This window comes from Petromyzon marinus, chromosome 28 (assembly GCF_048934315.1).
Source record: "Petromyzon marinus isolate PM22_M1 ecotype Great Lakes invasive population chromosome 28, UKy_Petmar_22M1.pri1.0, whole genome shotgun sequence".
Classification (NCBI taxonomy): domain Eukaryota; kingdom Metazoa; phylum Chordata; class Hyperoartia; order Petromyzontiformes; family Petromyzontidae; genus Petromyzon; species Petromyzon marinus.
In genome coordinates this window covers 10,298,224-10,309,671 of record NC_133694.1, presented here as the reverse complement: position 1 = coordinate 10,309,671, position 11,448 = coordinate 10,298,224, and the positions used below count along the sequence as shown (strand labels likewise).

Here is an 11,448-nt window from a genome sequence, read left to right as displayed (position 1 = left end):
AGACTGAGGGCACCCCAATGGGCTCCACCCTGTCTCCGGTTGTAAACAACGTATTCATGGAAAATTTGGAAACTGACGCCATCCAGACTGCCACTCTACTCCCAACCTTATGGAAGAAGTACGTAGATGACACTTTTGTCATCTGGCCACATGGCCAGCCTGCTCTAGACCAATTCCAGGACCACATCAATTCCATACACCCAGCCATCAGATTTACCATGGAGGTGGAAAAAGATGGCAAGCTACCCTTTTTGGATGTCTTTTAATAAAAAGGAGACCTGATGGCTCAATGAGCCACTCTGTCTACAGGAAAGGTACCCATACAGATGCCTACTTGAAACCGGATTCCCACCATCATCCATCCCAGAAGAACTTCCTCATCAAGACTCTATACCATAGAGCCCAATGCATTTCCGACCAGGAACACATTACCAATGAACTCAAACACGTACACCAGGCTCTCAGGGCTAATGGTTACTCCGACTACACAATCCGCAAAGCCATCACTCCAGTCATGAAGAAGGATCCTCTTGTGGAGCCACTCAAAACCATCACCTTACCCTACATTGCAGGGGTCACTAAAAAGATCTCCAAAATCCTGAATAAACACAAGATCCAGGTCCGATTCAAGACAGTACATAAAATCCGTGATCTGGTTCCATCTGTAAAAGATGCTGTTCTGTTCCAGACATACAGTACCCGGGCGTTTACAAACTAGAGTGCCTCTGTGGTAGTAGCTACATTGGAGAAACCTAACGACATATCTCGGACCGCATCCGCGAACATAAAGCAGACTTGAAACACGGTAGAACGAACTCCTCCGCCGTGGCAGATCACTTATAATTCAGTGGACTCACATGACATTGACTTCTCCAAGACGGAGGTTCTTTGCAAGCCAACCGGCTACCATGAGAGATTCGTTCATGAGGCTATCCACATATACAAGCACAGAGACAATTTCAACCGAGAAGATGGATTCTGGCTTAGTAACCATTGGAAAGATGTTTTAAACCATTTTGGTTCTTAATTAATTATTTTATGGTGACCTTCAGACCGCAGCTCTTTCGCTGGCATTGACCCTTAATACTTCTCACACCACGGTTAATGGTATGGTTTATAACATGATTATAACAGCGCCACGCAGCTGTTTCTCTCCTCTGTTCCGACCATGATGGACTTGTCCGTCTGAACGAGACTCGTAGCGGTCCATGGTGCTGATGTGGAGGGTAAGAATCCACCCATTTTTTTCGCCACATAGCATTGTGATATATAACGACTTATTGTTGGTAGCTCAGCTGATTGGAGAATATATAGAGTTTATTGATAACATCGAGGTAGTTTATATTTTAGGGTTTTTTTTTATCTGTTTACTATATGGTATTCATTATATAGTGTAGTGTATACCCAGTTGCTGTTAATAGCTCTGCTTATTGAAGAATATATTGAGTACATTTATTATATTGATGTAATTTAGACTTAGGTTTTTTTCACATCGGTTTACTGTATGATAGTTGAGTTGTTGTAGCCTCTGGCGTCCATGTACGAGGTGCCTCTGTGGTAGTGTAGGCTTTGACTTTAACATAGCTATTTCTGTGACCAGTCACAAGCTAATCCCTCAACTGTTCAATGCTAAATTATCATGTTTGATATGTAAACCCCTTTGTCAAGGTGCCTCACTTCTCTCAACCTGCTTAAAAGACGCAGCGAATCTTAGCAGCGTTCATTGTAGCTCTGTGGTCCCGACAGGTTTGTTCCTTTCACCTGAAGAAGGCCACTTGTGTTGTGGCCGAAACATCGTGAGAATTTTATTGTATTATTTTATTATTTTATTCTCATTCTACGTGACTTTACCGAAAGAACCAAAGAAGATATATCAAATACTTATTTTTATTGGATTAGATACATTTTTTTATGCCCCAAAAATCAAGCAACATTTGATGAAATAAAAATATTATTTACAATATTTGTTTTGTATACTTAATACGTACACATGCACACACACACAGAACATTTATTGAAAAATGCAATAAAAATAAAAAAATGTGAAAAAAATTATGAAGTGACATTCAAGTATGTCCTGCAATGGAGTAGCTAAATATTCTTACATATCTGCCATTGTTGCTTGCTGGCACAGCAGGAGCTTCCTCCCAGGTGATCTTTAACATCCAGGTGGGCACATAGTTTATTATATCCGGCACAGTGCTGAAGTTGGCTCGGACCTGCGCCTGCACCTTTTCACGGAGCTGTGTTGCATTTTGGCTCGGGTTGCCAACAGTAAAGTCATACTCCTGCAAAACGGAAGCAATGTTGTTTGAGGTGGAGAGACGAAGCCCAACAATTTTACTCCAGCAAGACACTTTTGTTAGGTTTGCAAACGTGTGCATTCACGTGAAAGCTATATATTTAATGCACAGAAAAATAAATCAAGTGGAAATGGGCAGGACACATCATGACAACAAATGATGAGCGATAGAGGAAATTAACTACATAGTGCATACTGAAGACAAGGCAATCGAAGAAACAGAAAGAGGGTGAAAGAGATGGCGAGACGAAATAAAAGAGTTTGGAGGCTCACTACTCGACAACCGAGGAAAGGAAGGAATGGAAGAAAATGGGGCAGACCTTTGCCCACGAGTGGGTAGTTACAGGCTAACAACAATAACGGCAACAGGATACAGAGGTGCCGATGGCTTTTACACTCTTCAGCGTACAGCACACATACCTGGTAATATATTTTTCCAATGCCGGATGAGAAGTCACAATCGTCCCAGAAAACTGCAATCATGGGAGTATAGTACCACCATGAATTTCTAGTTGGATTGGGATAAGCAAACTTTGATTGGTCTTCGTTTTCTTTGAACACAATCAACCCGTTGTCTGTGAACTGGATACACACACAGACAAACGTGCATCAATGAAAATACCTGAGGATCTTAAATGACAGAAAACAAATGCACGAGTGCCACTTTTGCACAATTCTAATAAGACAACAAAGAAAGAACTGGGCAATACACAAATTAGGCAATATAAATAATTGCACAAATTAGGCAACCTCACAATTAAAATAAAAAAACTACTTCGACATAGTGGGTGTAATGTTGAAGACAATTATCTATAGCTTTATAAAAGTGTTTTTATTTATTGAACAAGTCAACGGTTTTTTTGGTTTACGTGAAACTGCATGCACCATCGCCATCTCAGCATGGGTTTAAAATCAGTTCCTGTATGTGTGTACATCCAACACCGTGATGCTTTATGAGAATTTCTCATTCATCAAGATAATTGGGCGAATTATTTTTTTTTTTACTCTATATGGTGGACGTACCATGCCCAATTAAAAGCTGCTTAATGATTATACAAATTATTTCCCACATATTTAAAGTGTATGAAACGTATCCATGAAATAATTGAAATTCAAAGCCCGTATTACTTCACAGCTACATAGCTAACCTCTACTGTATATGATATCTAACTGGACGGTCCAACAACATACTTTTTAATATAAAATAAATTTAAAAGTGTATTGTCAGTTATTACAGTGTCATCACTAAAGTGTGAATACTGTAAATTTGATATACTTGTATCAACTATATAAAAAAAACTGGTTTTGTCTTTAGTTTGTGGTCCTTCCCCCGCACCTCCGATTAGCACGGTTGGCTACGTACGGTGCGAAAGACGTTCAACATACATCAATGGAGTTGTATGGACAATAGATTTTTCTGTAAGGCCACATCATTTTCTGACGAAAATCGTATCAACAGACCCTCCACCGCCCAATATAGTCAAACAAACCTGCTAAAAAGAACGGTACTCACAACCAAAGTAAGCTAATCAGATTCCCCGATTTCCTGGATTTTCCTGAAGGTGTTTGACGCAGTTTCAAGCGATACGTTGTGTATCTAATTGCTAAATTTGGTCTGTTTGAATTGTTCTTCAACTTACCGGTTGACCTGAAACAATACTAATACTTGTACATGTGACAATCTAAGTGGTGTGGTTATGTCAGGTAATAAGGGTTTATCGACACAGATTTAGTCAGATCATAATGTGAGTCTAACACGTAGCAGGCTTTCGTGACCAGTATTATTCATAATAAAGATTTTTGGGTTAGATCGCGTTATTTATAAATGTGTCGCAACTTGCCACCACCCGACACGGCCAATCAGTAAAAAATGTGTCACATTGACAAAAGACAAATAGTTCACTACTTTTTAGCCCACCGGTGTGTTGAAGAGTGAATACACAACATTTACAATGCCTAACCCAAAATTATATTACGAATCATATGGACTGCGAACACCCAGCTGTTGCTGTAGTATACGTTTTCATACAAATGCAACTACATTCTGACATTTTTATTTAAATGTATGGCAGTCACATTGCAATCGCATGGTTAGAGAAAGCTCTGGTAGAAGTGTTTACACACTGATAAAACTTGTGTTGGACAGCCCGATACACACAGCCTAGGTACAAATCTATAAGAGATATGCATTTATTTATTTAGGAGTTGCACCTTCCTTTTATTTTTATTTTTACATATGCGATTGTTAATAATTATGTTCTCAATGCTGGGGCAACAAAACAGCAATTATTGCTAAAGGCGTCAATATAACGTCTTTAGCAATAATGAAACTCCATTTTCAGACGTTGACATATGTATTGTACAATATCTTGTCAGCATTAGTTGACATTACTTACATACAACTGTTGGTAGAACCTGCTTCCGAATGGAAATCCGTACGGTGGTGAGAATAACGGAGACACATAGTCTGTGTCCCAAATATATGGACTTTGGTCGTACACATTTCTCCCATAATCGAAGAGCCTCTTCTCTGTGAAAATAAATCAATTACACTATCAAAGAAAGACTCTTACAGTGAATATAATTGTTACACGTTAAAACTGACTTTTGGGTAATAGAAAAGGTCTTGCTTAGATGAAGGCGTCAATGGAAAGTGATCATTTTTTCAGAAACTATTAAACCCTAGTTCATGATTTGGAAAGGTCACGAGACATGGTTGCAGAAGTCAGCATTGTCAGGTATTTATGCAATCAGTATCAGATGAGTATCTCTATATTGAATTAATTTACATATACATGATATTGAATTTGTACATATTAATTGTAAATGGAATGCGTATTATATGTATGTTTACACCTGCTGATGCTGGATGTAATCTTCAGCGAAATGTCAATATACAGTTGTCCAAAATATGCTTGCTTATTAACATTTCAGTTTGCTGTCAAACCAAAGCAATTAGCATAATTACCCACGTGACAACTTTATTGAAATTGAATTATCGTGTGTTTTATTATTCTCAAAAGCAGAGTTTGCATACCGAAGCACTGAATGCCATCTCCCTCATAGCCAGGTTTGCACGAGCAAGCGTATGAGCCAGGCGTGTTGGTACAGATCCCAAGCGTTCCGTGGCAGGGAAAAGGTCCAACTCTGCACTCATCAATGTCTGAACAAAACATACAATGTGCACACGGCCACAGTTACATACATGTAGACATGCTGTATGTACTGAGCTGAGATTGCATCCTTCAAAAATCACATTTTAGACTATTTTCATGAAGGTCAGCAAGCTTAAAACATACAAATTGTATGTTCTTCTCGGTATGAGAAGAACATACAAATTGTAAGTTCTTTTCAGCATAAGAAGAACAATCATTACTCAAACTTCACCATAACAACTAAAACCGAAATAATGTTAAGAGATTTGAAAGGTGCAGCTCTGTAGTTGCTTGCTTACAACACTGCTGGTAGAAGAGCCTCCCAAAAGACGCAGGTTTAGTTTAAAAAAAGTTAGATGTGGTAAAAAATATATAAAACTGTACAGCCTTTTCTTCAAGCCATGAACAGGATGAAGGCCTCCCCACACTGTGTTGATAATGGGGGTAGTTTGACCATACTTCACAATACAGCATTTTACAATCTGATGAAGGCGAAGCCCAGGACGGGTTCAGATATCAAATTCAGGTCACGTGGTTTATAGTGCAGTGCCCCAACCACTGAACCACCGGTTCAAACTATGTATGCAGTACCATGTATGGCTTAACGAGTAAATGGGCGATGTTCAATTGTTATAAGTACATGTTATAAGTATTATAAGTAGTTATACGTCAATTGTTATAAGTAGCATGGTATATGTATGTTTACCAATTGCACAGCGAACACCACTCCATCCACTCGGACAAAGGCAGATGTAACTATTGACATCATCCAGACATGTGCTATTGTGCTGACACTCGTTTCCAATGCAGTCATCGATATCTATGAAGAAATCACAAACATCATTCATGTAAATGTCACTTTAACAGTCCAAGATTTACACTATTGACAGCTACATTAATCCAAACTTGCCAATGGAACACAAGACGTCGTGAGAATTTTTATTGTTTTATATATATTTTATTATTTTATTGTTTCCCTTCAACGTGACTTTACCGAAAGAGCTAAGAATAGGAACACAAGACGTAGAGAGGGACAAAAAACGTCTGGCGAATACATAAGGACTCGCGCAGAACATAATACAAATTTCATGGCAGGATAGGGTAAGTAAGCTGCTATGTTTAGAATGACATCACCGACGAATGCACCATGCATGCACATCCTGGCGGTGTCACTGCAATCCATACAGTGTATCACCTCCCTGTATTTGTTAAAAGAACTTAGCATTCAACTTTCACATGTTTCAAAACTGTTTATGTTTCCTCCTGCCTTACGAAAGAATAATAGGTTTGGAATACAATGTTAAGAAAGTGTAGCAGACATAATCACGAAGAGGAGTATGTGATTTACTCAAATTCACACTCTTGCTGGCACATTTGCTTCTTAACACGTAGGCTTTCGCGACCAATATTATTCATAATAAAGGTTTTTGGGTTAGATCGCGTTTATTTATAAATGTGTCGCAACCCTCCACCACCCGACACGGCCAATCAGCAAAAAAAGTGTCACGTTGACAAAAGACAAATAATTCACTACTTCAGCCCACCGGTGTGTTGAAGAGTTAATCCACATTTACAGTTTGAGTACGACGTTTCGCTGGTAAATACTTCCAGCATCATCGGGCAATTCGCCAGAATTGCCCAATTGCCCGATGATGCTGGAAGTATTTACCAGCGAAACGTCGTACTCAAACTGTAAATGTGGATTAACTCTTCAACACACCGGTGGGCTGAAGTAGTGAATTATTTGTCTTTTGTCAACGTGACACCTTTTTTTGCTGATTGGCCGTGTCGGGTGGTGGAGGGTTGCGACACATTTATAAATAAACGCGATCTAACCCAAAAACCTTTATTATGAACATTTGCTTCTCATAGAAATCAATAAAAAATATATATAAAATAATGGCCCACATTGTATTTTGTAGTATGACAACTATGGTCAACTTCCAAATAACCCACAGATTTTGGAATGAGAAATCAGATAAATATTACAAGATTATTTTCATTGGCATTCATTTTAATTGGAAATCATACCCATGCGTGAGGATTTGAACTCCAGAATTCTACCCCCTAAACTAAAGTCACTCAAAAGTAATAATTTACAATACATTCATATACTTATGAGTTCTAATCCCAGTCAGGGGTCGTCTTTTCTCGACATTCCTCAACAACAGCAGTCAACCTAAACATGGGCTCCTTCATATGAATGTGTAAATTCTCCCAATGGCTCAGCATAACCAAAAGAGATCGCACAAATCTACAGTGTGTCTTCTTGATTGGCACTACATGTTCTTCACCATGGCATGATGTGTCCGAACTTTCGCTATACATGCTAGCATCTTCTTAAGAGAACTAAATACACATTGGACATCATGCCAAGCAACACAAAGTGCAACAGAGGTATACAGCACAATCACAAAAGCTATGCAATAGTATGATATAAACACAGCCTAGTGCTCATCTGAGTTGAAAACTCTTACATTTTACTTCATATAAAAGAATGTGGGAAATGAGCCTTACTGTATTGGCAGTATTGCCCTGTGTATCCCAGCATACAGGAACAGTTGTATCCCTTCAGAATGTCAATGCAGGTTGCACCATTTTGGCACTGTGTATTCACGCAGTCGTCGATGTCTAAACAATACCACAACGCAGCAGTTATACACACATAAGGTTAATTACACTATTCAACTGCATGGCGCAGCAAACTATTATTTTGATGGAACCACTTTTATGCACAAATTGACACACACAACATTCACTTACACATACCTTTAGACATATTTACTTCTCTCTCAATGCCAGTTGAGTTCAGTTTATTTATGCGCTATACTATTTTGCACATGTGTCTCATTTGAAAATATAGTACAGTACATTATGTAAAATGCGTTTTGAAGTGCTTCATAATATTCATTATCTGAACACATGCACCAAAACACACTCATCACGTTCATGTATAAGCATTCAACAACTTTATGTTGGAAAGGCCAGAAAGTTCTACAAGCTGAAAATGTGCCCGTTAAACTTCAGCTTAAGGGCATTAAGTGGCACAACAATCAATAGTAAGGGGTAGAAGTGAACTATCTATTCCTGGGTTGCCGTTCAGTTATCGTAGTAGTGCATCTGCCTACTCGCACCCCAGGAAGGTGTTTGGGAGGTTGTTATGAACGAAGCACATGTACTGGGCTAAAGACACTTTTTTTGTTATGCTCCATATGTATGTGAGGCAAGCTGAGCCGTGTTCGATTTAAAAAGTTTTTCAGTGAAGACGAGCATGATCAGGACTCACTCGTAGTGCATGTGTCGCCCGACCACCCCTCGTCACATCTGCAGAAGAAGGCGTTGACCTGATCCACACAGGTGCCGTGGATGCACGGGTTGGACGCACATTCATCCACAACTAAAGGAAGCAAATGGGCAGTGTGAACACACACTTGTGCAGTCGGCACGATGGCACAGGACCGCATTGCACACTCCAGATAAACAACAATGAGACGCAAAATGTCATTCGTATTAACCACCGTTTCATGTCTGGTGGAAAAAAAGACCTAAATAGGCAGTGTGGGGTTGTAGAATTGTATTTAATATATACGTTTTATTTGTGAAGTTTATAGGTGTTAAAGCATCAATGTGCAGACATTGGTGCTACATCTACATTTCCCATATAGAAAATGTGTTTTTGCTATCGTGAACCGTGTACACAAAAAAGAGCAATGTTTGTTAGTATTCATGGACTTTTGAATGTGTTTAAGGATTTGCATTTATAGGGCACTAAAAGTGCTCTCCATCGTATCTCATCTCAACCATTTTGATACCCTGCTGCTGTCCGGCTAAAGATGCTCCCCAGTGGCAGCTGTCCCTGTGTGGCACTAAGCGCACGCAACACTGGCCTGCTTGTGGGCTTTCATCTGCCAGCAGGGGCCAACGTTGCTATCTGGTTATTCCCAATTCAGTGATTTTGCAAGTAATTTATCAAGACTAGCCAACGGATATGTATCAGCTTACGCAGTGAACAGAGGTTCCCACTCCAACCGGGTGCACATGTGCAAGAGAAGGAGCCCTGTGTGTTGACACAGGTCCCTCCATGGGAGCATGGTCTAGAGGCACATTCATTTACATCTGCAAAAACACACACACATGAAAGGTCATGGAAATGTACCCATCGATGTAAAACATCCGGTTAACTTTTTTTTACAAAAATACATTTTGATTACGACATTTCTGCTAAATGTTGTTATACGAAATTAACAAAACTCACATCACGTAGAATATGTAGTAGTAATGTCACCAAGCATATTGTTGCCTCTATAAGTATGTTGTTTCCATTATAAGTACATAAACTACATCCACATGCTTGGAAGCATTTACCACACAAACATTGATGTAATTAAAATGTTCCACTCACCTTCATCACAGTAGACACCGGTCCACCCACTGGTACAATGGCAGGAGAATTTATTTACCATGTTTTGACAGGTGCCAGAATTTGTGCAAGGATTACTCTGGCACTCATCAACATCTGTGGGGAACAAAAGAAAACATAAAAATGGAGTAAAGCCTTTGAACAGCACACAGTTCATTATAATAATGATTTACTCGTTCATCCACGAGACCCCCCCAACACCCCTTAGGACTCTTTTTTACACAAAGGTTCTCCATTGGGATTTTTTAATATATGTTTTCAGGCCATTACCGAGTGTCTATTCAAGTAGGAAAAAAAACACTAGCACCCAGAGAACGTGTAAAGGGGGCAAGACTCTTATCCCCGAAAGGAATCAAAATCGAATGATAGCTATTATTGGACTCGCTGTTCTTCCTTTTCCTGGCGAGCCTCGGGTATGGCACCTTGATGCCCACGGGAAGGGAGCTTCACAATATTTTTTGTGCGATTCACCAACTCTCACCTCCACCATCCTGGATTACAGGCGTGCATAGCATCCACCGCCCAGCATTAAGGTGTAACAGGTATGTAACAATTATTAATAGTACAATGGTACACATGTGTATCATGTAAAATGTAATGGCTCGGTCAAACTTATTTCTGTCAACTCAATTTTGCTGTACCAATGAAATTAATATCCTTAACAACACAGCCTCCAAACCGCACTAGTATGGTAAAACAAAAACCTGTGACCAAGATGATGTGGGGAATTAACAACGTCAGTGGATTAACAAAGGGATGTGGAATGACAAGTTCACTCATTTCGTGTCTATGTTATTTTATTTTGCGGTTCTGAGTACATCCCCCCTCCTTTCCCTCTTCTTTCGCTCCCATAAAAATGCCACATTCCTGATCGTTGCCCCTACGTGAGTAGGGGGACAGTGATCCCAATCACTCTTCCCTTCCCTTTACCCCATAGAATACCTGTACCCCTTTCCCCTATCGATCATGCTTTGTTTGTTTAAAGAAAAAACACAAGGGCTGTGGAACTGGGAAAAATCTCCGTAGTGACGGTTTTCACGTACCAATGCATCTGTTAGCAACAACGGGATCCTGTGTGAACCCAGGAGAACAGGAGCACCTGTAGCTTCCGATGACGTTAGAGCATTCCTGCTCACACGGTTTAGGCTGCTCTTCACATTCATTCAAATCTGTATCGTTCAAGAGCACCGCACGCAGTCATCAGGCAATTGAGCTTAAACAACACAGTATTGGAAATGTATCATGACAATTATTGCATTGCTTGCAATTAACATCTATTCATTTAAATATGTATCATTCAGTAGCATTGCATGTGGTTTTCAGGCAATTGAGCTTAAACAACATGGTATTGGGAATTTATCATAATAATTATTATGATATAGCTAGCTAAGCAGCCGGTCTAGAGGTATGTTTGAGGGTACGTAAAGCACAATCATCAGATTAGAAACATAACATTTTAAAACAATGTGAGAATCTTAAATGTTTTAAATAAAGATACAGTATTACTGACATCTTCTCTAAGAATGGATATTAGGTGGAAGAAAGCATAAAAATACAACAGATTGATCGTG

General features: G+C 39.5%; 1 protein-coding gene across 3 annotated transcripts in view; it reads right to left on the bottom strand.

Moving 5' to 3' along the window:
• Nucleotides 1-8,386, bottom strand: part of LOC116947001 (uncharacterized) — a 47,022-nt gene extending 38,636 nt beyond the window's left edge. The window contains exons 1-6 of one of the 3 annotated variants that reach the window (XM_076070191.1): nt 7,975-8,386; nt 6,164-6,277; nt 5,340-5,465; nt 4,699-4,832; nt 2,723-2,884; nt 2,106-2,288 (exon numbers count right to left, since the gene is read on the bottom strand). The gene's annotated coding sequence lies outside the window, so the exon portion shown is untranslated. Of the gene's footprint in view, nt 1-2,105; nt 2,289-2,722; nt 2,885-4,698; nt 6,128-6,163; nt 6,278-7,974 lie in introns of those variants that run through there. The other 2 variants (XM_076070192.1, XM_076070193.1) reach the window with 2 other exon arrangements.
• Nucleotides 8,387-11,448: the final 3,062 nt, after the last annotated feature.